At 41.4% G+C, this 23,024-nt stretch overlaps 1 protein-coding gene across 1 annotated transcript in view; it reads left to right on the top strand.

The window, feature by feature from the left end:
- Positions 1-23,024, top strand: part of MOG (myelin oligodendrocyte glycoprotein) — a 136,738-nt gene that overhangs the window by 19,620 nt on the left and 94,094 nt on the right. The window contains exon 2 of the mRNA XM_046938028.1: positions 18,485-18,546. The gene's annotated coding sequence lies outside the window, so the exon portion shown is untranslated. The remainder of the gene's footprint in view (positions 1-18,484; positions 18,547-23,024) is intronic.

The raw sequence follows: 23,024 nt of genomic DNA, 5'->3' as shown, positions 1-23,024 counted from the left end.
TTTGTGTAGAGAAAAAGGGAAAATAATAATTAAATCCTCATTTTATCACAAACTCTTGGGTTTGGATAACAAGATTTTCCTGTCTACTACTGCTGAGAGGGAGAAAGGCAACTGAAATAGTGTGTTGCACAAGAGTTTGCTTTTCCAGTCACTTGATCTGGGCCCATCTGAGGAGCTGTAGGGATTACAGACCTGGCCAAAACTGTAGAAAAGAGAGTAGTCTTCAGAACCGAAATCACGATGGAGCAGCTTGTGTTTCCTCAGGGATGCACCCTGGGAGACCTGAAAGCTGTCGCTGATGCGAGGCCCCATAGTGGCATGATGGCCAGCTGGGGCATAAGGCTTTCCTCCTTACGTCCTGCCCAAGTTTCGTTCCTAGGAAAATTGGGTAAGCTGATCAGGTTGGAGCTACTCTATCCCAGCTGACCCTTACCTTGGATAACTGGTGAAGTAGTACACATGATGAGGATGTGCCCCGAAAAAGTAATCTTTGTTCAGTCAGAAGTGATACCCCAAATACCTACAGATACTTGCCACCTGCAGCCTGGCTTTGCTGGGAGCCGCAGTGTGTACTGGGAGTAGACACTGGGGTAAGTACCTTGACCACCAGAGAGGGCTCAGTGCTCACTTCCCACATTCATGGTTTGCTTGCCAAGTGCAAAAAAATGTGCTTTGTTCTAGAAGGATCTTCTCTTCATTCATCCCTAGCCTTGATTTTGTCTTCAGTAGTTGAAGACAAAAGCTTCTATCTGGGCTAGACTATCATGGGGTGCAAACAATGGGATTTGTGAGTGACCGTTAGAAGCACTGTATTTGTTATCTACAAGTTAATGACACTATCCTTATAAATGACTATAGCAGAAATGCTAAGTCATGGCTAGAACCAGTGATTGAGCACCTGGTGGGAAGGCAGGGCCAACCCAGGGCAGCTCAGGTGCATGCAATGCCCCTGAGTGACCAGAAGGGCTGGAGCCAGGATCCACCCCTTCCCAGACCTCATTTAAGGGTTGGCAGTGGAGGAAAGGGTGTCATTGGAGATCTCTGCCTACTTGGGGCCTTCTATGGATAAGCAGATTCTTTCCTTTGTTTCTGTGCCCACAGCTGCTGCATTTGAGCATATCCTCACTTGCTGCAGCCTAGGACTTTACTGCTATTGCTGTGCGTTCCATTGTGTTACAGCATTATGATGATGAATGGTCAACTTGCCGGGTCCAAAAGCCAAACCTACAATACAAATGAGATAATGTGAGAAAGATTGGTTCTATTTCTGTGGCTTAAAGTAATGTGTTTTTCAATGAACTCAGTTACTAAGTCCTCTGCACACACAATATTTCTAGATTTTGAAAGATTAAAATTCCCTGGTGGTTCAGTTTCTCTATACTTAGAACAAACACACTCATTGTATGGTCTACACATACACACAAACTTACCTAAGTATAAATCAATTTTCTTTGTTTAATGCAACCAGTATTCTCCTTTAAGTTGTCTTAGTCAATATATTTCAGTTTCATTTTCTGTGTTAGAATTTTATATGATTCAGGGTAGCATATATTCTCTAGAAGGCTGAGCCAAAAGCCTTAGTGAAAGAAAGAAATAGTCAAGATATAGCCTCAATGAAAACAAATTGTCATGCTATTTCATTCTTTTTGTTTTCATTTTTCATTTCTAGGGGCAGAGGGAATACGCTTTTGAAAAAGCTGTTTTGACCTATTGAGACCTTTGTTGTGCATTTGAAAAGTCCCTCTAGCATGAGTGAAACAGTAAACATTCAAGATTCTTTTTCTTTCTCTCATTCAGATAGTTTCTTAGAAGCAGTTTCCAGAGCAATATATCTTTTAGAAAATAGGCAACGTATGAATCACACATATGCCTCAAATGACTCCAAGATGCTCATAGGCAAATGCTGCAGCATGCATATGTGGTAGAAGCTGTGATCGCTGCCCCTCAGTACACCAAGGTAAAATCAGCAAGGTAACTGTGCTTGGTGCTAAACTGATGTTTGCCTCATTGAATTTCTGTTTATTGGCATTTTCATTAGGAAATGAAATCATAGTAATAATTGCTTTATTAAATAGCAGTTTAGTGGATTAGATAAGAATAATCAAGACTCGCTATTATGGGTATGATTTAGAAACTTACAGCAGAACTTAGACTAATTATCTAGAAGTTGTGTATGAGTGTTACTGCTGTTTTAAGCGCCATTTTAAATCCAGGCATTATTTATAACAGGGCAAGGTTTTTCTTGATGAAAGAAAATGTGATTTTCCAGCTGGAACTGAATGTGGTTGCTAAAGGCTGCATGCCTTCTCCTGGTGACACAGGCCCAGTTCCAGTACTATTTCTGTAGGCAGCGGTCTTATTGCAACTGTCTGTACGGGCATTTAAAAATGGCATTTAAAATGCCATTTAGAATGTGTTTTAGTTAGCAGAAATTCAGTCACTTGTGTGCACATTTTTTAGTTCTGGCCATGTATGCGGAGACAAAAGCTTTGTATGTGAGAAATGAGTTGAAAAATCAACCGCTAGCTTTTTATCTATAGTAGCAGATAAGAGTTCTCTCTTGTGCTGCAAGGAAATGAGGTGTACATGTGTGACTTCTAAAGAAGCGAGAGAAGCCACATGGAGATCCCAAACCACAGGGAAAGCCCAATTTTGTTTAGTGATATTGCTCATTGCTGTGTTGCTCAGCTATTTAGGGATGAAGAAATCCTGGAAAGGAAGGATACAAGGAGGAGCAGTTATCCTTTAGCCAGTGCATGGGAGCCCTGGTCAGAGCAGAGGTGCTAATAGCTTTTCCCTACCAGGACCACAGTCAGTGTACACAAATAAAAGGAAAGCTACATCTGCCCTTATTAAACAATTGATCATAAATGCACACATTGTTTTTACTAGGAATGGTTGTGCTGTAACGGAATGTAATAATTAATTTTTAACAGGCTAGAAGTCCTTTTGTTGTAAGAACTTCTTGTCAGAATGGAGTCCTCAGGCACTAAGGACTAGCTGGGATCTGATTTCTTTTCCACTTTAGTTCTCCTGTTCTTTCTTTGTTTTTTCTTTAGTATAGCTCACCAAACAGGACCTGACAAAGATTCCTGATCTGCATCCATTGCAGTTCATATCATCAGAGTGTGTTTCTATGTATGCTGATCCAGTTCCACTAACTTTGAGGGAGACATGTCAGAACCCACTTGTTTGTCATAGGAATGTTAAAGCAGTTATGCTTCAGTCTTGTTTTCTGCAGAGCTACCTGGGGGCCACTGCTGAAAAATACTGTGACCATGGTTAGTCTAATGCACAGACACTGCCATGTCATTGTACACCTAGTGCCCGTTTCTCTGTCCCTACAGATCTGTTGGATGACCAGTGATTTTAGATTTTGGATTTTGGCATGCTGCACTCAGCTCAGCCTGCTTTGTATTATATTTGCTCCTGCAAAACTCACTGAAATCAGAGAGACATAGACAGTTATCTAAGCCCCAGGAAGTGCAAAACTTACACTTTTCAACGGGCAATATTGTTGCTGACCTCTGACACTTGACTGTGCGGATGATGGAGCTCTGGCACAGGCTGCCCAGAGGCAGTGGGGTCTCCTCCTTGGAGGTCTCCAGAAGCTGCCTGGGTTTGGGCCTGCGGGCCTTGCTGGAGCAGAGCTGGGCCAGATGGACTCAGAGAGTCCTGCCAGCCTCAGCCATTCTGGGATTCTGTGAGTTTAAGCCACATACTTCACTGAACTGCCATGGGAAGTGGTGATGTGGCCATGGCTGTGGAAGATAATCCCTATCCATTTAACAAGGCCTGCAGAGCCACCATATCCTACAGCCAGTCCTTCTAAGGTGTTTCTACATTCATTCCTTACTACAGGGGCACTGGGGACTAATGGGAAATGTGCGTTGGACTTTTACTATTTCTTTTTTGCTGTCCTTATGAACTGTGGCTGAGGGTGGTTGAGATGAGGCCATAGCAACAGCTTCTTCTAGTGGGAAGTTTTTGGAGAGACACCATGGAGAGTAAATAAATATCAGTCTAAATTGTGCCAGCTGTTAGCCAGTGACTGGAGAGACTGAAAGATCCTACAGGCTTTTGGAACCCCACTGTGAGGAAAATAATGACTGTAATATGAAAATAAAGAGAATATTCCAGTGCTTGCAAATTTCTGGCAGAGTTTCATTCAAATGCAGAAGAAAAACAATTCTGCCTACCCAGCACTGAAGAACCCTTTGCTTCTTTGCACCTCCTGTAAGCTAAGGTCACAAGGAACTAAAAGGAACTCAGCATGTAAAGAGTCAAATAACCCAACTATTGTGACTGAGACACTACACTCAAGGGGGAAAATAAGCCTCTCAGCCATTTCCACTAGCCTTTACATGCCTAGCATCTCCTCTTCAGCCCTCTGACTCTGTCCCATGTTAATATCTATTCATGGTTTTGGGGTATTTGCAGAATTTTTAATAATATGTCAGACCAGAGCAGTGCTAGAAAATCTATGCTGGAACCTCACGTCTGGGTCAGTGTGATCCTGGGCTCCTCTGTGGGAACCTTCTGGGGACAAAAGACAAAATGTCTTTGTTATGCTTCCTACAGAGAAAGCCTTTAGAAGATGGACTCCATTCTTTTAGGACTGGGTCTGGCTCATCAACTCCCCTTCCCATTTTTTTTTTTCTGGAAGTCTCTGGGAATCAAGCCTAAGCCCAGGTAGTTCTAATGACTACTCAGGCAAGAGGGGCATAGCTTTTATTAATTGAACTGAGCTACCTTTTTACTCATCAGTATTCAGGTGATTTTGGCAGCTGAGCCATTCTCTCCCCAGACAGAAGTGATAAAACAGTAAGTTGAACTTATAGCACTGTAAACAAAAGTGTAAGAGTAAAATCTGCAGTCTGGAAATAAAAAGATAAATAGGACTGATGAGAGACTAATAAGACAAATATAAGCTGCCTTTGTGTGATTAACCAATATGTTCTTCAGTTCTGCTTAAATGGTTCGCAGAATAATAGAGTAGTTTGAGTTGGAACAGACCCTTAAAGGTCCCCTAGTCCAACTCCCCTGAAATGCACAGGGACACCTACAGCAGATCAGGTTGCTCAGAGCCCCATCCAGCCTGACATTGAGTGTCTCCGGGGATGAGGCACCCACCACCTCTCTGGGCAACCTGTTCCAGTTCCAGAATCAGAATAAAGATTCCTCTGTGCAGCTTTACTCATGATCAACTTCTCATCTGGGGTCTGATTTTACAAACCATTCCATGTAGGTTTTCTTGAACTCACAGGTATTACTATCTCAGTATTTTCCGATGGAAGAAATATAACTGTCACAGGTCGGTCTCTAAATGAGAATGCTCATATCAGTAACTGAGATTACTACTTAAAATATCCTTTTCCAAAAAAATGTTGCTGACTCTGAATTTGTCCACTGGAGTATTTCCCAGAAATTTATCGATATATATCTAGAAATATAAATGAAATACAATATTTACAATAGATGCACTATAGTTGCTTTCTACTTCTTGAGACTGTCTCACGTTTCAGCTGCTCAGGTTGCTTATTAGCAGATAATAAGGCCACGGCTTTTTATGAAGGGGAGGTTTCCCTTGTAGATTAACCTGGTGCTTACCCATGGGCACTGGTTTCATTTCTGCCGCTTCTCAGATTTCTTAAGCCAAAAGATACAGTGAATGACCCAGATGCTCCTTTCACTGTGGTGTGACTGCCCTGAACTGAGAGCCAGTCTGTACCCAATGCTGCAGACACTGAAGTCCCTTCCCAAACAGTCCCAAAATATCAGCCTTTGGTAGTCTGTTTTGATATTACAAATGAAGGAACACCCTTTCCGTGGGAAAACAAAATAATCACGAGCTCTGTGAACCACAGGAAGCTTCTTGATGTAGGTTAAGACTGCTGCTTGGGGTAGAGTTCTCAACAAGGACAGTTCTGCCTGTAAAAAAATAAAAGGATGATAAAGAAGGGAGTTGTATCTCTAAAGCATCATCATTTATACAGCTGAAGGACCTGAAAAGAATCATTAAGTTCTGCTGCTTTCTTTTACTATTTTCCAGGAACACAGTAAAATTAAAAGATAATGGGAAAATCTACCAGGTGTGTGTTTACAAAATGTTTGCGGCTAGCCTCATGTCTCCCATATCTTTTTTCTTCATACTGTGAAATTCCATTTCCAGATTTGCTTAAGATCTCATAACTTAAACTAAGAAGGACTAGTTGATTCAAATATCTGACAAATAGCACAGATTCTTATTCACATTAAAAGTCACCCAGCTGGAATAAAAATGCCCCACTGCTTGCCAAACCAACCCCATCACAGCTCAGAGAGATAAAAATGTAACTGAATACTCTCACAAGCACAATGAAACTGTCCTGAAATGCTCCCTGCTCCCAGCAAGCAGTGTGACAACTTATGTCTTAGCAGTGTTAAATTTTCTGCTTCTAAGGCTGTTTTTCACTCCTTACTTCCTTATTTTTGGGAGGTTATCTACTGCTAAATCTCTCTCTTTGGGAATATTGCATAGAATCACAGCATTCCTTAATTAGAAATTACAATTTCTTGGTTGCAAGAAAGTACTTGAGATTAGGGCAGCCAGTCATCAAACACTGAACGACGTAGTTTTGATTTATGAATCCCATAGGCTGTAATCAACTTGTTGCACATGGTAGCACTGGAATGCTGCCCCTTTTTAGAAGTAGTAACTTCATCCATGGAAAGTCATTACGTGTAGGGCAACTGAGAGGTAGAAACTGGGAGGTCAAAGATTATTGGAAAGACACCTCCAGAAAGGGTCTCCACCTTTTCTTTCCTCTAAAATGCTGTCTTAAAGCCCATAAAATTGTGTGGCTTTTGCCAAATGACCTGTGAAATAATATCCCCAGCTGTGGTTTTAAGAACCATTACGTACCACTGCTGGCCCTCACAGTGAATTGATGAAATCTTTTAAATATGAAATCCTCAAACCTTTAAAAAGATGGACCTGTGCATCATGAAAGGGCATGACACACATTTTGCAGGAGCAGAGGATCACTGTCATAAGTAACAACCACTGTTGAAGACAGAGGATAAAGTTTTCTAGGAATGCATCTGAAATGGCAGACGATCTGCTTTGGGGACTATTCTGGCATGGCAGCAGAAAGTCATGTGCAAGTCACTCTCTTGCTGGAAGAAAATCTGTATAGAGACTGATCCAACTTATTCTGTGGGGAGAACCAAATTATAGTTTTAGTTATGGTTTAGTAGCCTCTGATTTATACTTAGGGCTTATTTGTATCCCTTTTTGTATCAGAAGCTCAAGATGTGAATGAAAGGTTTATGCAGATAGCAAGGGTGGATTGTGGAGGCTATTTATTTACTAAACCTCTTCTTTTTCCTTTGTTTATTGCATCAGAACTGCAAGTAGGAAACCATTTCCCTCAAGAAGAGAATCAGTGTTTGTGATGTTTTCTCCTTTTTTGTTTCTCCGTGTTTTTCATGATGAAATCAATGCCATCATCTGATGCCAATCACATTAGTGCTAAAGGTGAATGGCTGACAATCTTGTTGTCAGGGCTTCATGTTAACAGCTTGAAGTGATGAGCAGAAAGAAAGAGGAATTCCTGCTGATCTGATGGTCTCATTTTTTTTTCTTCACCTTTTGCTCTTTTAAACTCTTCTAAAAAAATTGGGACATTAGATTCTGCTGTGCATTCCACGTGCCCTGTACATCACACACAAGGGGAGCGTGTGGCTCTACTTATTAACCTCATTAATGGAGAAGAGTGGAAAGCTAGCCTTGCAGGTGACACAAGTGCAGATGGCCAGCCCCTACTGAATTTGCTGCCAGGCTGTTCACAAGCACCTCATTCTTGCACTTCATGCCTGCAACTTGCTGGCAGGAGTTGGGAGATACCTTTGAGACTTCCAAGAAATCAGTAGGCAACATTTTCGTATGTGCTTAATTTATCTGGGAGCTGCTTTTCTTCTGATTTCTTTCTTTTTTTTTTTTTGGGCCAGAAAATCATCTTGAAATCTACTTGCTCACTGAAAGGTGGTGATGCATGTGCTGTAATTCCTCTAGCTCAAATGAAGCTCAGAAGGCTGGGATCCTCATGTGGTGAGATAGAAGAGAGAGAGATGCACAAACACAGTCCTCCCTCGATGCTGTCTTGCCATGAGCTGAGATTTAAGCCAGGGTTTAGAGGTTAATAGAAAGTATGATGGGGTACACTTTTGCCTTCCAGACCACAGGATGGCAAATTCACAGAGGTTTATCATGGACACAGAGCATCTTTCTTTTATTTGACTGTCAGGAAGGCAAGAAATGTACAGCAGGGTACTTCTCAAACCCTGGGATCATGTGCCAAGGAGTGCAGCCCTGTGCCCCTCACTGTCTCTCAAAGGCAGAGAGGGAACCACAGGTCTCTTTGACATGCTGCCCTCAAAAACCCATGGTTTCAGGTACTTTCTCCCATGCATTCTTCATTCCAGAAAGCAAATCTTGGTTGACAGCCCCAGGAGAACAGTGTTCTGTGGGATTCTTTGGGAATGAAATAAAGAAGCATAGCACATCCCTCGTGTTGGAGTATCCATAGAAAGCCCAGAACTATTTTGAAGCAAACATACTGAGAGCCTTAGTGATTGCTACAGCATAGTCACACAGAGCTTGTAATGCTTTCTCCATGTTTCTACTTTGATTACAGTGAGTTTTGGATACAAACCAATAATTTCCGGCACTTGCGAGCTGTCTACCAAAGCAAGTTTACATACCAGCTCAGCTGGAATCAGTTGCCTCTGAAGCATAAATCCTGTGTAGCTCTCACGAGTCGTTGGAGCGAAGTGGTTGTAAGCAAAATCTGGATAAATCTGAATATTTTTTTCTTTGACAGGGTTCTACATTCATATACAGGTATGTTCCCTTGTTGAAAGCCATAGATGAATTTTTTTTTTCTGAACTTGTTCTTCTTTCTCTCCTCTCTTTAATCATCGTTTCCAGGTGCTCTAGTCTTGGGAAGTGCTTAAATACAGGAATACTCCTACTTAAACAGGGTTGAGTAGGCAATGATGATACAGCTTATAGAATCACATAATGGCTTGGGTTGGAAGGGACCTCAAAGCCCACCAAGCCCCACCCCCTGCCATGGGCAGGGCTGCCACCCACCAGTTCAGCTGCCCAGGGCCCATCCAACCTGACCTTGAGTGCCTCCAGGGATGAGGCACGAACAATTTTTCTAGGTAGCCTGTGCCAATGCCTCGCCACTCTCTGAGTAAAAAAATTCTAGCATCTAATGTAAATTTCCCTTCTTATAGTTTAAAGCCATTCTCTCATGTCCTATCACTCTCAGATCATGTAAAAGTTCAACCCCCTCCTGCTTACAGGATCAAGTACTGGAAGGCCACAGTGAGTTCTCCCCAGAGCCTTCTCTTCTCCAGGCTGAACAAGCCTGGCTTTCTCAGCCTTTCTTCGTAGTAGAGGTGTTCCAGCCTTCTGAGCATCTTCTTGCCCCTCCTCTGGACCCACTCCAAGAGCGCTGCATTCTTCCTGTGCTTTATTCTTAAATAAAATCAAAAACAAAAAGCTACAAGAACTAAACAAAAACATTAGGTTGTTTTGAACTTATGTGAGTTTAGCACTTGCAGCTTCAGACATTAATATGAAGCTGCTAGGTGCTGACCTTCACTTTGTTGGCCATGCTGAAAAATGTTGGGAATCCCCAAGTTCATCCAGGAATGGGCCTCTAGTTTGCAGAGAAATCATCATTAGCAACTTTGGGAATATTTGCACTGCCAGCCTAACATCCTTGTTGTTGACCCATGGCCAGACTGGGCAGAGTTGGTGGGGCAGAGTTGGATGGAGTTCCTTAGTAGTAGCTTAGTAGTAGCTTAGGAAATTGCAAACTCATAAGAACTGATCTCATGTCCAGAGTCTGGCCATTCCTTTGTTGATATAAATGTCCACAGAGATGTAACCACTGCCCTATTAGTTTCTCACAGGTTGTGGGTTTGACTGCTGGTGATTTGTATTCTCCCTCTCCAGATATTCTTTATTGCTTCATAGGGTCATAGAATCATAGATTCATAGAATTATTAAGGTAGGACAGATCACTAAGATCAGCTAGTCCAACCATCAGCCCATCACACCATACCCACTGACCATGTCCCTCAGTGCTACATCCACACAGTTCTTGAACACCTCCGGGGATGGTGACTCCACCACCTCCCTGGGCAGCCTGTGCCAGTGTCTCACCAGTGTAGGTTAGCAATAAAGAGGTAAGGAAACAACAGTTCATGCAAATAGCTACATGTCTGATCAGATAAATAATGATAATATTGCTAATATTGCTTAATAAGGTATAGACCAAGAGTCTGGCACATGGCATCTCATCCAGTCCAGGTACTGCTTGTGCCTTTGCCTACTGGCAGCTGAGGGCAAGCTTTATTTCTTTTTGGGAAGTGCTTTGAGAAGCACTCAAAGCTATACAGAAATCCAGACTCCTCATTGCCACTGAGAATCACATCCAATGTAATTGGAAAAGAAAAAAAAAAAGAAAAACACCACTCTGGATTATTACCAGAAAGACTGGCCAAATTATCAAATTCCTGCCTGGTTCGTGGGAAATTCTGACATTTGGTTTAGTTCTGATTTGGAATGAAACCAGTTATTTCAAAACTGCCCACAAAAAAGAACTTTATGGGGAAAAAAATTAGGAATAGGAAACAGTGACGCATGGTATTTCCAAAATAAAATGTGCTCCCCAGAACATGCTCCTTTCCAGCCTTGCCGCTGCCTGTTATAGAGTGAGATGTCAAGCCAGAGCTGGGGCTGGGAGCTTACACTTGGGACTGCTGACTTCAGCCAGGTCTCCCAGCAATATTGGGCTCCTGGCTTGGTGGCAACGGGCCCACACCTCATGTCCCAGGCAGCCCACCAGGCTAGCTGTTAGGAAGCCAGGCAGTTCTCAGCTGGAAAGCAATCTGTGGTTTGATACTGTTTCATTGAAACAGATATGTTTTAATGTGAAAATATCTGGCCCTGACGAATCAGTGTTTTCCAGTGAAATAGCACGTCATCAGAAGTCTCCTGACTGCCACTAGTTGCCACTTTAATGATCAGAATCTTTACTGACCAGAGCCCCATAGCTTTCAGGCAAGTACCAAAGATTTTGAGTGGAAAAAACCCAATGAACCAACCAAAAGACATATTTTGTTTGTACTCAATAATGGTGAATTTTCAGGACTGCTTTTGGGCTATCTTTTTATGAAGGAAGATTCTAGCTCCAGGGCAGCAGTGCTTGGGCTACACACACCTCCATTTCAGTCTTATCACTTACGTATTCGCTTATAACCAGCTTAGAAGCATAGTACTCCTACCTCTGAGTTGAAGACAATGGCCTCATTGCCTAATGAAGCATGTTGTCAGGGTCTAATTAAAAACAGGAACTTGCTCATGAGGGCAACTGTTTATTCTTGTTCTTACACTGTAAGATTTCAGTACCTTTTTTTCATTGTTTTGTATTATCATAGAGAAAGCTGTTTTTTTTGTTGTTGTTGTTTTGCTTTTTTTTTTTTTTTACTATTAAAGTGTTTAACAGAGCCTTCTAAAACAATAATATTCAAAAAATTAATAACCTTACTCAGAAATAAAGCAATTGTGGCTGGAGTCAAACGTCAGTGAAAAGGTTCCCCTTTCTGAAAATGCTGCCAGAGTGTTTCTGTGGTCTCGCAGTGACCTCACAGATCCCATGGTGGGCAGAGGATTTTGCTCCTTACAGAGCAAAGTGCCTCAGCCCTTGCTGGAATTGCTAACTTTCTCTGAGCTCACCTCCACCTTGGGCAGCAGCCAATGTGAGAAGCTTGGTAGAGACAGGCTGGCAACAGTCGTGGTGTCACCTCTGCTCAGACTCATGTGCCTTTGACCAATTGAGGAATGGTGGTGTTGCAGAAGGAATACAGAATGGCAATGGGGAGGGGTACAGAACTGTATGGGTACAAACCTGGATTTTTTTTTTTTTTTCCAGAAATGTAAAGCTTTTCCTCCTGCTTTTCATTGCGGATCTAGAAACAGGAACTGAAAATGGCTTTATGTTCCTCGGACATTTATAGTACCTTCTTCTCCACCAAGATTTTGCTTTTCCAGTTTCCTGGCTTCCTTCCTTGCTTTCCAGATTCAAAACTGAATCAGTCTCTCAATCCTCTCAAATCTGAAACAATCTATCTCCAAATCTGACCTGACTAGATAAAACCTGCATCTTAAGAGAACAACTCAATATTTTGCTGTTAGGTCTAATGCTACCTTCTTGTTCTAGAAATGTTGGCATCTCCTAAGTTTTCTTCCTAGACCTGTTCTAAAACCGCAGTCTTATAGCTGAAGATGACTACCTTGATATAAGTCAGTACTGAGAACATCTTGCAGCTACGTTAATTTCCAAGGAGCTCAAGACAAAAACAAAAGAAGCAAAATTTTTCCCAGCAGTAACCTCAGTGTTTTGGCAGGGATACGCACAGACCACAGTAGCACAGTTTAGCAGTATGTGAGGACAGATTTGTTGCTGGAAGTAGTCTAATCGCAGCAATAAATGTGGTCAAGTCATTCTGCCTCCAGTGCCACCCAAAGTCTTTCACCTCTATAATACAGTTCAGTGTTCAGTGAGGTGTTGCTTCATCTAACCAACTGCTGTGTGGATATGAAATAAAGTGGTGATGCAGTTCCATCTTCATTATGCACCCTCTGGAGTACCTATTTCTCCAGTAGAAAGACTGATGTGCATTCCTCTGTGACAGGAAGGGTCCTTTGCTTTCATTCTCTGTCCCTACAAGGACTAGACCAAACAAAGTCCTACTGAAACCCACTCCTACTTTATCCTGAGAGGAGATTCCAGCAGCATCTTCATCATGTTAGGTTGTGTATGTTGAGAGCACAGGACTGTAACCAGCCTCTGGGCCTAAAGGCACAAAGTTTTACTCTTTTGAGCATGGGTGGAGGCCAGAAACTGAGTCAAGCACCCACCTCTTGGTGCATTGTCTTCCATGCTCTGTCTGCCTCTGTGTCAGGAAAGCAGGAAGAAAATCTTTTAAGAACATTTTCCTCAGACTGTTTCTAAGAGAGAGCTTGGAGGGAGGGATGCAGAAGGTCACCTGACCCCTTGCTAATACATGAAAAGTTGTTTTCCCAAGTCTCACATGGTGATTTCTGTCTAGGCTGGATCCACGAAAACACTGCTAAATTCCTACTGAGACCGAGTAGAAACCAGGTGCCTGAAAGCCCCTTGCAGATCTACCCTTCCCTATCAGGATTTGTGTCCTTCCTCTCATCAATGTTTGTGATAAAACAAGTGTCATAGATTGAGGGGCAAAGCAGTGGTGGTCAACCATTGATTATCAGCTACTGCACTATTGCTGTTACCCAGTGAACCAGAAATAATAGGGAAAATGATAGCTTAAGAAAGATTTGGTTTTGATTCATTTAGGATTGCTTCAGGTTGCTTAGGTTTTTATTTCAGTTTAGTAAGTAAAACTCCTGACAATAATGAGGTGGACTGGAAAGTAAAGTGTCTTCAATTTATATCTATATGGAGATTGGTATATCCATGTAATGGCTGACCTACTGATTTCTGAAGACTACAAGGATGGTGTCCATTACATCAGCTGTGTATTGTGAGCTGTGCTGTGCAGCAGTATTACTAATCCGGGCAAAAAATGCACTGAAAAGAAGTTACAAGCTCCAGTATATTTAAGAGGTTTGGGCTGGTGTGTGCATGGCAGCTTTTCTGGACATCTCACTGGGTAGCTTTCAGTATGGGAGTGGAGTCTATGCTGATATCACTGTCAAAAGTGGACCTAACTTTCAGAATTATAGGGTCAATCCCAACCAGGATGTAATAGCCTTTGGTAAAATCATTCTGAGCCTCACTTTTCTGCTGTGCTAGGGACGCTGCACCCTGGCTGGCACCACAATCTGTGGCCTGAAAGGGACATTCACCTGCTGCCAGTTGGATCCTCATCAGCTTAAAGAGCTTTAAGGCCACCTCTGCTTTTGAATGAGCTTCCCTACCCAGGAGTTTTAGGTAGCCGTGGAAGGGGTCTGTTTTCTGTATCTTCTCTTGGATGGGGTCTGCAGGCAATGGATTTTATGTAGGCACAGCTAAAATCAGTTCCCAGAGAAAGGACAAAGACTGTGCTCTGCTCAGAGATGTTATTAGTGCCCCATGTGCTATGTGAAGTGGAGGTCGTTTGTTGGCTTTAAACTAAAGGTTTCTCTGATGGGGTCAATACATGATGTGGGATGTCAGCTTTTTATTCCAATAAAACAATTCTTTTTTCTTTTAATCTAGAAAATCTAGCCATAATGAGTTTCAGGATTGTACAATATGTCTTAGGAAAACAAAACGGCCCTTTAAAGAACTCACTGACAAGTTCTGAAAGTCTCCGGTTCACGCTATGGAAGCAGTCAAACTAATTTTGTACTCAGAAGTTAATTGGTATAAATGGTAGAGGAACCAGTTTCTTTCTCTGGCCTTACATTTCCAAACATCTCCTGGAGCCAAATCAAGACACTGCACAATGGGTGTTTAAATACACTTGTCCCTATTCCCCGCCTCGCTGGAAGCAATGTCTGGAATACAGGTTGTAAATCAAGTCCTACGGTGATTGATCCATGTGCCAGCAAGTGAAGCGTAAAAATAGCAGCATGGTTGAAAGGACATAAAAAAAGGGAAAACAGACTATTATTATTTCTGAGCTAGAGGGAAAAAGCGGTTGAATCTGACATGCTGGCCAAGTCTGGGTAGCCCTGGCCTTTCCAAAAAGCACAGCAACGGATTTGCTTCTCTGTGCCGTATGCCCCCTGTAAACAAGGAGCTGGCCCCATTCTCTGGCCTATGAATCTGACACCCGGAGATCTGATTCATTTCAGGATCTTCTTTTGAGCATCCTTTTGTCCACTGAATTGACTTCTGTGTTTCTTTGGATGTGAAAACACATTCGTAGGATGAATCACATCTTTGCTCTGTCTTCATAAAAGCTGCTTACATGTCATCCATGCATTTGAAGCACATTTTGCACCCCTTATTATTATTACTATTTTTCTGAGAGGAATATTTCTTTGTATGGTACAGTATTACTCCAGGTTGAAAATCAGTGGCTTAATTAGACTCTTTAGCAGGGTCTGTGGTGATAGAACAAGGGGAAATGGTTTCAAGCTCAAAGAAGGTAGATTTAGGATAGATAAAAGGAAAAAATCTTCTACAGTGAGGGTGGTGAGGCACTGGCACAGGTTGCCTAGTGATGTAGTTAATGCCCCGTCTCTGGAGACTTTTAAGGTAAGGCTGGATCAGGCCCTGGGCAACCTGATGTAGCTGTGGTGTCCCTGCTCATTGCAGGGCAGTTGGACTAGGTGGCCCTCAGAGGTTCCTTCCAACTCTAAGGATTCTATGATTCTAATTATTCTGACATCTGGGAGTCGGAAAACCTGTCCTGATGATGTTTAAATATCAAGAACTGCTGCTTTAGCAGGAAAGAACTATGATAGGATAGTATTATTTTTATTAAAATAGGAAGATAAAAATAGAGATAGTATGGGAAAATCTGCTGCTAACTCATTTGGTCATTGATTAAATCAAAATATTATTAATAAGCATTTCAATAACTTATGTCTCTTGAAAGACTCCTTAATCTGACACTATTTTATAAAGGAGCGCTGTTGTAGGCCAAGGAAGACTTTTCAGGCTCTGTGTGTCTTTAAATGTCATTTATGTGCTTGACATATTCCTCAGGTATGCAAGGGACAAAGGAGGATTGAAGTTGTTTGGTAACCCTTGCTGTTTCCATTGTGCATAATGTTTATTTCACAGGAGAAAATTTAATCATTTCCTTTCTTCTGTTGCATATGTTTGGAAAACCCTGGTAAATATCCTTGTCACCGTAACACGCGCGCATGGAGAGTCTATTTTATATGTATAAACTATATTGTATATGTGTAACGTAAAACTTTGAGAGACTATGTCACAAGGTTTTGTCATTATTCAGGTGGTTCTGGTTCAGGAATGTGATCTCCAGTAGCTTCGACACAGAAAGAAGTTACTGTGGAGTAATATAACTGGGAGTGAGCTACTCCAGGGTGAAAGTTTGCATTATGTCTTCTTTGACCAGAGCATCTGTGGTAGAAGTGACATTGTCTACCAGGCAGTGAGGTAGCTTTTGTTTGGTTTAATCTGTTTTGCCGTTCATGTGCTTTTACTGGGCCTGTCTCCATATTAAATAAAATGTGCCTAAGTGTGGCAAAATTTAAGGCAATTAGCAAATACATCAAAAGGTATTGCTCAAACCTTTATACATGCCTATCAGCATTAGTATAATAAATCCAAAGTCCTGAGTGACTTATGCACAGCATGAAAAAATTTTACAATATTATCCAGAGTTTCTTCATTTACTGAAAAATGGGCCTTTTCTGACACTTCAAAGAAGTTTTAATGTGATATGAATGCTTAGTTTGATTTAGGAATGGCTTGCTTCAGTTTATTTTAAAGCTTGTCATCCTCAGGGCTGGGAAACTTGGTCACATTACAGCCATTTGATGAGCTGCCTTCCAATGGCTGGCTCTACAGCGAGGCTGAGTCAAGCTGAAGGAGGATTAGGCCTGCCTGCCTGCCTTTGCTCTGAGGTAAGCAAATGCATTTCGATAATCCTACCAGCTTGCCTCTGACAGGGAAAGAGAACCAAGACTGTGTCTAAAGGCACAGTACAATGCATAGAACTGGTTGGCGATGGTCCAGATTAAGAGACCTGTATTCTCTACATTTCTGTAGCCTTCTTCTTTGATATCCATCCCCTCACCTTGCAGTCTGTTTAACTTGTTCTCTTAAATGGGTCCTATGAAATGATGCGATCTGGAAGTGTTTAAAGCCAGGTAGTAAAGTAACTTTTTTATCATGCCCAAGCAACCAGTATCTTGTGGTCAGCACTCATCCAGGGATTATTTTGACAGCTGAAGCAGTAACCTATATAGACTCTGAAATGCCAGCTAAAATCTGTCTATGCTCTTCTTCATGGATACAAAATTGTTTTTTTTTTCTATGCTGATGCAAATCCATCTCTTTTGCGTAGTTTTGTCAAAGACAATCACCTCATGTGAGATGAGGACTTAGGAAAAATCTAAGACCTCGTGAGATGCCCAAGGACTGGTGAGCAGAGTTATGGATAACGAAAAATGAGAAAATTGCAGGCACTAAGGAAAAAAGATACAAGCCTGGTGTTATTTTTATGAGTGCTTCAGATTGGTCACTATAAGGACATTCCAGCTGCAGTAGAAAGAGAATGGAGGAGGAGATAGGAGAACAAGGCAGCAACTTCATCATGTGGATAAGAGGCATTCCCCTTCCTGGCAGCTCAGAGATGGATGAGGTATGCACAAGCATGAGTTTTACCTTCTCTGTGTACATTAGCCCAACTCACTCAGAAAGGAGAATTTTAACTCATTCCCATCATGCGTATCACTACTTGATACCTTGCACTAGGGACTTTCTCAAACTGTGCCCATGTATTTAAGACCTAAGATTTCATGCTGATGAGGCTAAGACTTTTGCTGATGGAGATACTAACTTTTGAGATGCATGCTAGCTCCAAGTACTGTGTCTTTGCTTTTTCTCCCCAAGCTATTGCTTATCCCACCACAGTAAGGAAGGGGCAGAGAAGAGTGACATGACAGCAGTGGAGCTACTGTGAAGGAGCCTCACCCAGAAAGGAGCATCATTTCCTAAGTCAATTGACTTAGTTCCCTGTAAAAAGCAGTGTAAATAACCCCCTTTGTTTTGCCAGGCTGTGAACTTGGAGATCATTAATAACAGACAATACAGAGGGTTCTCATCAAGAAAGGAGAAAAATCACACGTGGGGTTCAGTCCCTCTGTAGTTGAAGACTGTGTTGTGAAAGAGCCTCTAGGGAGCCTATGTAGAAAATAATCACTCAGCTGTGAACTAGATTTCTTCATTGCTTGGAGACCTGTTGTCTCTGAAATGCCTTTGTTTTGATACACAGTATTTCACACGAGGAAGGCTATTTTCCCTTGATACTGCCATCTGTAGGGAATCTGCAAGGTTTGGAGATTTCTTGGGCTTGAAGTAGTATCGCTTCTCTCCAAGGCACAGTGGGGAGCAGGAGGCTGAGCAGGATGCAGGGTAGTAGGGGGTCAAGGGAAGGAAGATCTCATGGGGACCAGGAAGCTCCAGAGCTGTCATGAGTTGTAACTGAGCTACCAGCCTGTCACCTAAACTGCTATGAGGCATCATTCCTCACAACATCCATTTACTGCATCCACAGACTTACTATAGATTATTATATCCTGTGTAGGAGCAAGACTTCAGACTGTTTGGTGCCAGTTCTGCAAATGGAGCATGGGTGCCCTTCATCTCTTTCCTTTCACCCTTGCTGCAGGCTTTGTCCTGGATGGCAGTGCTGGTTACCATGACCTACACAGATGATGCTACAGCACTGACATTTTTTTTTTTTTTTCCAGAAGCTCCAGGAGCAAATATGGAAGTGGTTTCCAGCTGCTGCTGCTTGCTGGACAAACCTCAGGTATTTCATGTACAGTTTTGTTTCCCCATCCTCCAGGCCTGCACTGCCCTCTTCCCCTTGCACACAGCCCAGCAGAGCACAGCAAAATGCATGCTTTTGTTGAGCTCCAAAGAATGTATTACCACAAGCCGCAGTTGGTGAGAGACCAGGCCCAACTGGGAATAGAACTGAAATGGCTGGAAATTCAGCTTTCCTCAGGCTCAATCAATGAACAGACTCAAACTCCCACAAATCTACGATTTCCACCATTTTACTGTTAGCTTGCTCTTGATCACCCAGACCTCAGAATTAATGTAAATTGGTGTGTTTTACTCTCTGAGCTACTGGGACATCAAGAGTTAAGAAGCTGAGCTGGGAATCTCATGAGATCAGTCTTTTCTAGTGGGAAGATTTACCATACTTCCTGCTTTTTGATGTACTGGAAATACTTTATGCTCAGCCTTTCTTGTGGTATCTTGGCACTGCTTCTGTAAATAGTTGAAGGGACATCATCAACATAACAATCATGCTTCTGTATGAAATGTTTTCGTTACTTCAAGTCATGAATAAAAGAGTAAGAGATTCAGGAACTTCAGCCTGAACCAGCTTTCCTAAGATTTGGCCATGCCTGAGAAGATTTAAGGTTGAGATTTAGGATTGTGTTGGCTTTTCTGACAGTGCTGGTTAAGGAACTTTTGACAACTTGCTCCCATCTACTTCTCCCAGTTTGCTTCCCCTTCCGTTGTCTTGCTATCATTCTTTAATTGTCTGCCCAGTCACTGGTGAGGCCACACTTCAAGTGCTGTGTTCAGTTTTGGGCACCTCACTGCAAGAAAAACATTGAAGTCCTGGAGTGTGTCCAGAGAAGGGCAACAAAGCTGTGAGGGGTCTGGAGCACAAGTCTTACGGGGAGCAGCGGAGGGAATTGGGATTGTTCAGTGGAGAAGAGGAGGCTCAGGGGAGACCTTATCACTCTACAATGACCTGAAAGGAGGTTGTGGTGAGGTGCAGGTCAGCCTCTTCTCCTAGGTAGCAGTGATGGGATGAGAGGGAATTACATCAAGTTGCACCAGGGGAGGTTCAAGTTGGATATCAGAGAAAATTTATTCTCAGAAAGAGTGGTGAGACATTGGAACAGGCTGCCCAAGAAGGTAGTGTGGAGTCACTGCTCATGGAAGTATTCGAGAAATGTGCGGATGTGGCACTGAGGGATGTGACAGTTGGACTGGAGGTATTATACAAACTTATGATTTTATGATCACTTGCAGAATTTCTACAAAATGTCTTCTTCCTTCTCTTTATGAGAGAGATAGTTATTGTTAATCAGAATCATTTAATGACCTTGGTTTTACAATTGGAATCCAGCATCTGATTTTGAGTTAAACTGAGGGGATTAAGACAAAGCACTCAAAGTGGGTAGCTCAGAGACCTGCAGACAGAAGCATTTGGTGTTGCTTGCTGATGCTTTGCCTGTATTTGGGTTTGTATTGAAAGACCAAAGGCTGATGTACATGTACTCAGTATAGTTCCTCTCAGTTCACAGGCCTTCGGGTTGAAATGAAGTTTTTGATCTTTGCTCTCATATGATCTTGTTGTGTTGCAGTGTTTCCCTGCATGCACAGCCTGCCATTCTTAGTGAGGCTTTTATCCAGTAGTATTTCTGGTATCTTCACCACGTTGTCTGTAACCTCTGAAAAAATGCCAATGACAGGGCTACCAAACAAGTATGAAAATCCTGAGAGTTTCCTGTGAGAAAATATATTTAGCAACTAATGTAGGAAAAGGTTCCAGTCATAAAACCTGTACTCAGACTGGCCTGAAATTTAGCCATAATTAAGGGCTGCTTGGAGCTGGTGCATTTACTGGGCATTATTGGTCTGAAAGCAATTATGGAATTACATGAGGTTTATAAACACGTAAGCAGGTATGTGCTTATAGACATGCTTCTGATAGAAACGCTGGCACTGGGATGACATTTTGAGATGCACTGGCGTGCTCTTGCAGCATGCTGGTGTGGAAAACTTGTGCATGATAGGTTTTAATTTATGAAATGTATTTTCAAAATGTGTGAAGTGTGCAAACAACTGTCCTCAGGAGTTCAGCCGCCGTGTCATCTTTTCATCTGTACCTCCTCTCCCTTTGATCTCCTCAGCATGCAGTGGGTGCCCCTTTATTCACTCAGGAAGGGTATTCTTCTCTCTCACAAACATGTACTTCCTCCTCAGTTCTTGTCACTTTTTGACTTTAAATAGTATTTTGTAACTTTTTTTTCTTTAATTAAAAGTTAAAGGAATGTGATTTTTCAGAAAAGGACATCTTCAGCAACAAACAGGACCAAGGAAATCCCACCCTCCTTGAATATAGGGTCATTCTAGTCTATGCAGAGAAATTGCATAAGTCATCTGTGATGCAAATATGAAATTCTCTGGTTTGAGTGTTTGATGACATCAAAATGTGTTTGATGATACTTACATATTATTATCATTCTATGACATTTAAAATGGTAGAACTCTTCAAGCATAAGCTAATGGAACAATAAGACAAATAGGAAATGGGACGAATGCTGAATTTTTGAAGATAAATATAACAATAAATATAAAATAAACAATAAATATATATAAATATATATAATCAAATAGAAAATGTGGAATTTCTGATTATCAATAAGCTTTTATTGAGCAAGAAGATTTTGCAGAAATCTGCATCACAGATATGATGTATCACAGAGACTGATGTCCTCCCGAACTTGCCTTTTTTGTAGTTAAATTAAAAGTTGTATGTCTAGCTGTAGAGAAATCAGGTCAGTTTTATCTGCTGGGAGATATATATAACAGAATAGTGTTTCTGAAAAAAAGTTCTGGGTATGATGTAGTTAAAAGGAAATGTTATGATAGATATCCATCAGAGACAGAACATTACTGGTATTCACAATACTTCTGCCAAAGTAAAACATTTCATGTTCATCTTTTGTTCTTTCAGAAGTATATATGATCAATTAAAAAAAATATAATAGTAATCTGGGGGCTTCAATCTATATTCTAAAGTGAAGAAAAAAATAAGGAATCTAAATTTTATAGTTTACATGTGAGAAGAAGTGAATAATTTAATAAATGGTGTTTTTACAAACTGTAAACATCTGTACATTCAATAACAGTTGCTTCAGCTTATAAGGCAACAGCACAGCATTCATAAACAGAAAGAATGACATAGAGGAAGGAATCCCAGATGAAAACCGTAGGCACGTATCTTACTGACTTTACATTTTAAACAGAGGAAAATCATCATTTTAAGATATGGACTGTCCTTCAACCAAAATGTTTCAGCTCTTGTAATAGAATGAAGTCAAGATATTACTTATTGTTTGTTGTGGATGCTTGGGGGAAATTATCGTTACAACTCTTTTTCACTGAATCATAGAATCATAGAATGGCTTGGTTTGGAAGGAACCTTTAAGATCATAGGCAGGGACATCACCTACCAAACCAGGTTGCTCAAAGCCCCATCCAGCCTGGTCTTGAAGGCCTCCAGGGAGCGATCATCCATAACCGCTATGGGCAGCCTGTTCTGGTGTCTCACCACCCCCACAGTCAAGAATTCCTTCCTCCATTTGGCCTCATTTATATGAACATTCCTTAAAAAATCAGCAAACTTTCCCATCCCTAATCATAACAATCTGAAGTTGCCAGAAGAACTTAAGCTTTTATTTCAGAGCACTAACAGTTAACTGTACACAAAACTTCTCTTTAATTTCCTTTTATTACACAACTCTTTATAGAACTAAGGTTTTCCGCAGAATGTATGTATTCAAACGACTGTTATATGATGCTGTATTTTGAATCCCACAGCATATGGAAATAATTCCTCTAGAGTGAAGAGGTATGATTTTATAAAGTTGAGATTTTCCTTGCAGTGGTGACTCAAAGTCAAAGGAATATCCCATTTGGGCTTCCAGTAAGTGACAGAACAAAGCAGACTTCCTTGTATACGCACTAAATATATGCTAGATATATGCATGCTTGAATTTAGTAGCTGAAAGTCCTGACCTCTGAGTTCCCTGTTTGACTATACCACATTTCTCCCTACCGCAGAGGACCTTTGCCTGTGCACCATTAAACTTTTACTTCAGTGCAGTTCTGAGCCACTTGCATAGGCTGTGTGTGGGCAGCAGGTTTTATTCACTGAAAACATTTAAATTTCAGTTTGGAAACAATTTTAATAACCAATGAAGTATTTTCTTTTAAGCTTTTACAGACCAAGGAATATTGTTGTGTAATTCCATTACTGAATCCAGCAAACTTTTGTTAAATTACAACACCTGTCTTAGGAAGATATTATGAAATGATTTAAAAAATGTAAATGTAAGACACATTTATCACTTTCCTTAGTATCTCATTCCATTACATAATAGCCTTAATGTATTCCCACTTTGAGTTATCAAGCCATTGAATGTTAATGCATTTTGCTGCTAGTTTAAAGTCCTAACAATCACCACCATTTTA

The sequence above is a fragment of the Gallus gallus genome, chromosome 2 (assembly GCF_016699485.2).
Source record: "Gallus gallus isolate bGalGal1 chromosome 2, bGalGal1.mat.broiler.GRCg7b, whole genome shotgun sequence".
NCBI classification, from domain to species: domain Eukaryota; kingdom Metazoa; phylum Chordata; class Aves; order Galliformes; family Phasianidae; genus Gallus; species Gallus gallus.
Note: the sequence above shows the minus strand (reverse complement) of the source record. Positions and strands in the feature narration are given on the sequence as shown.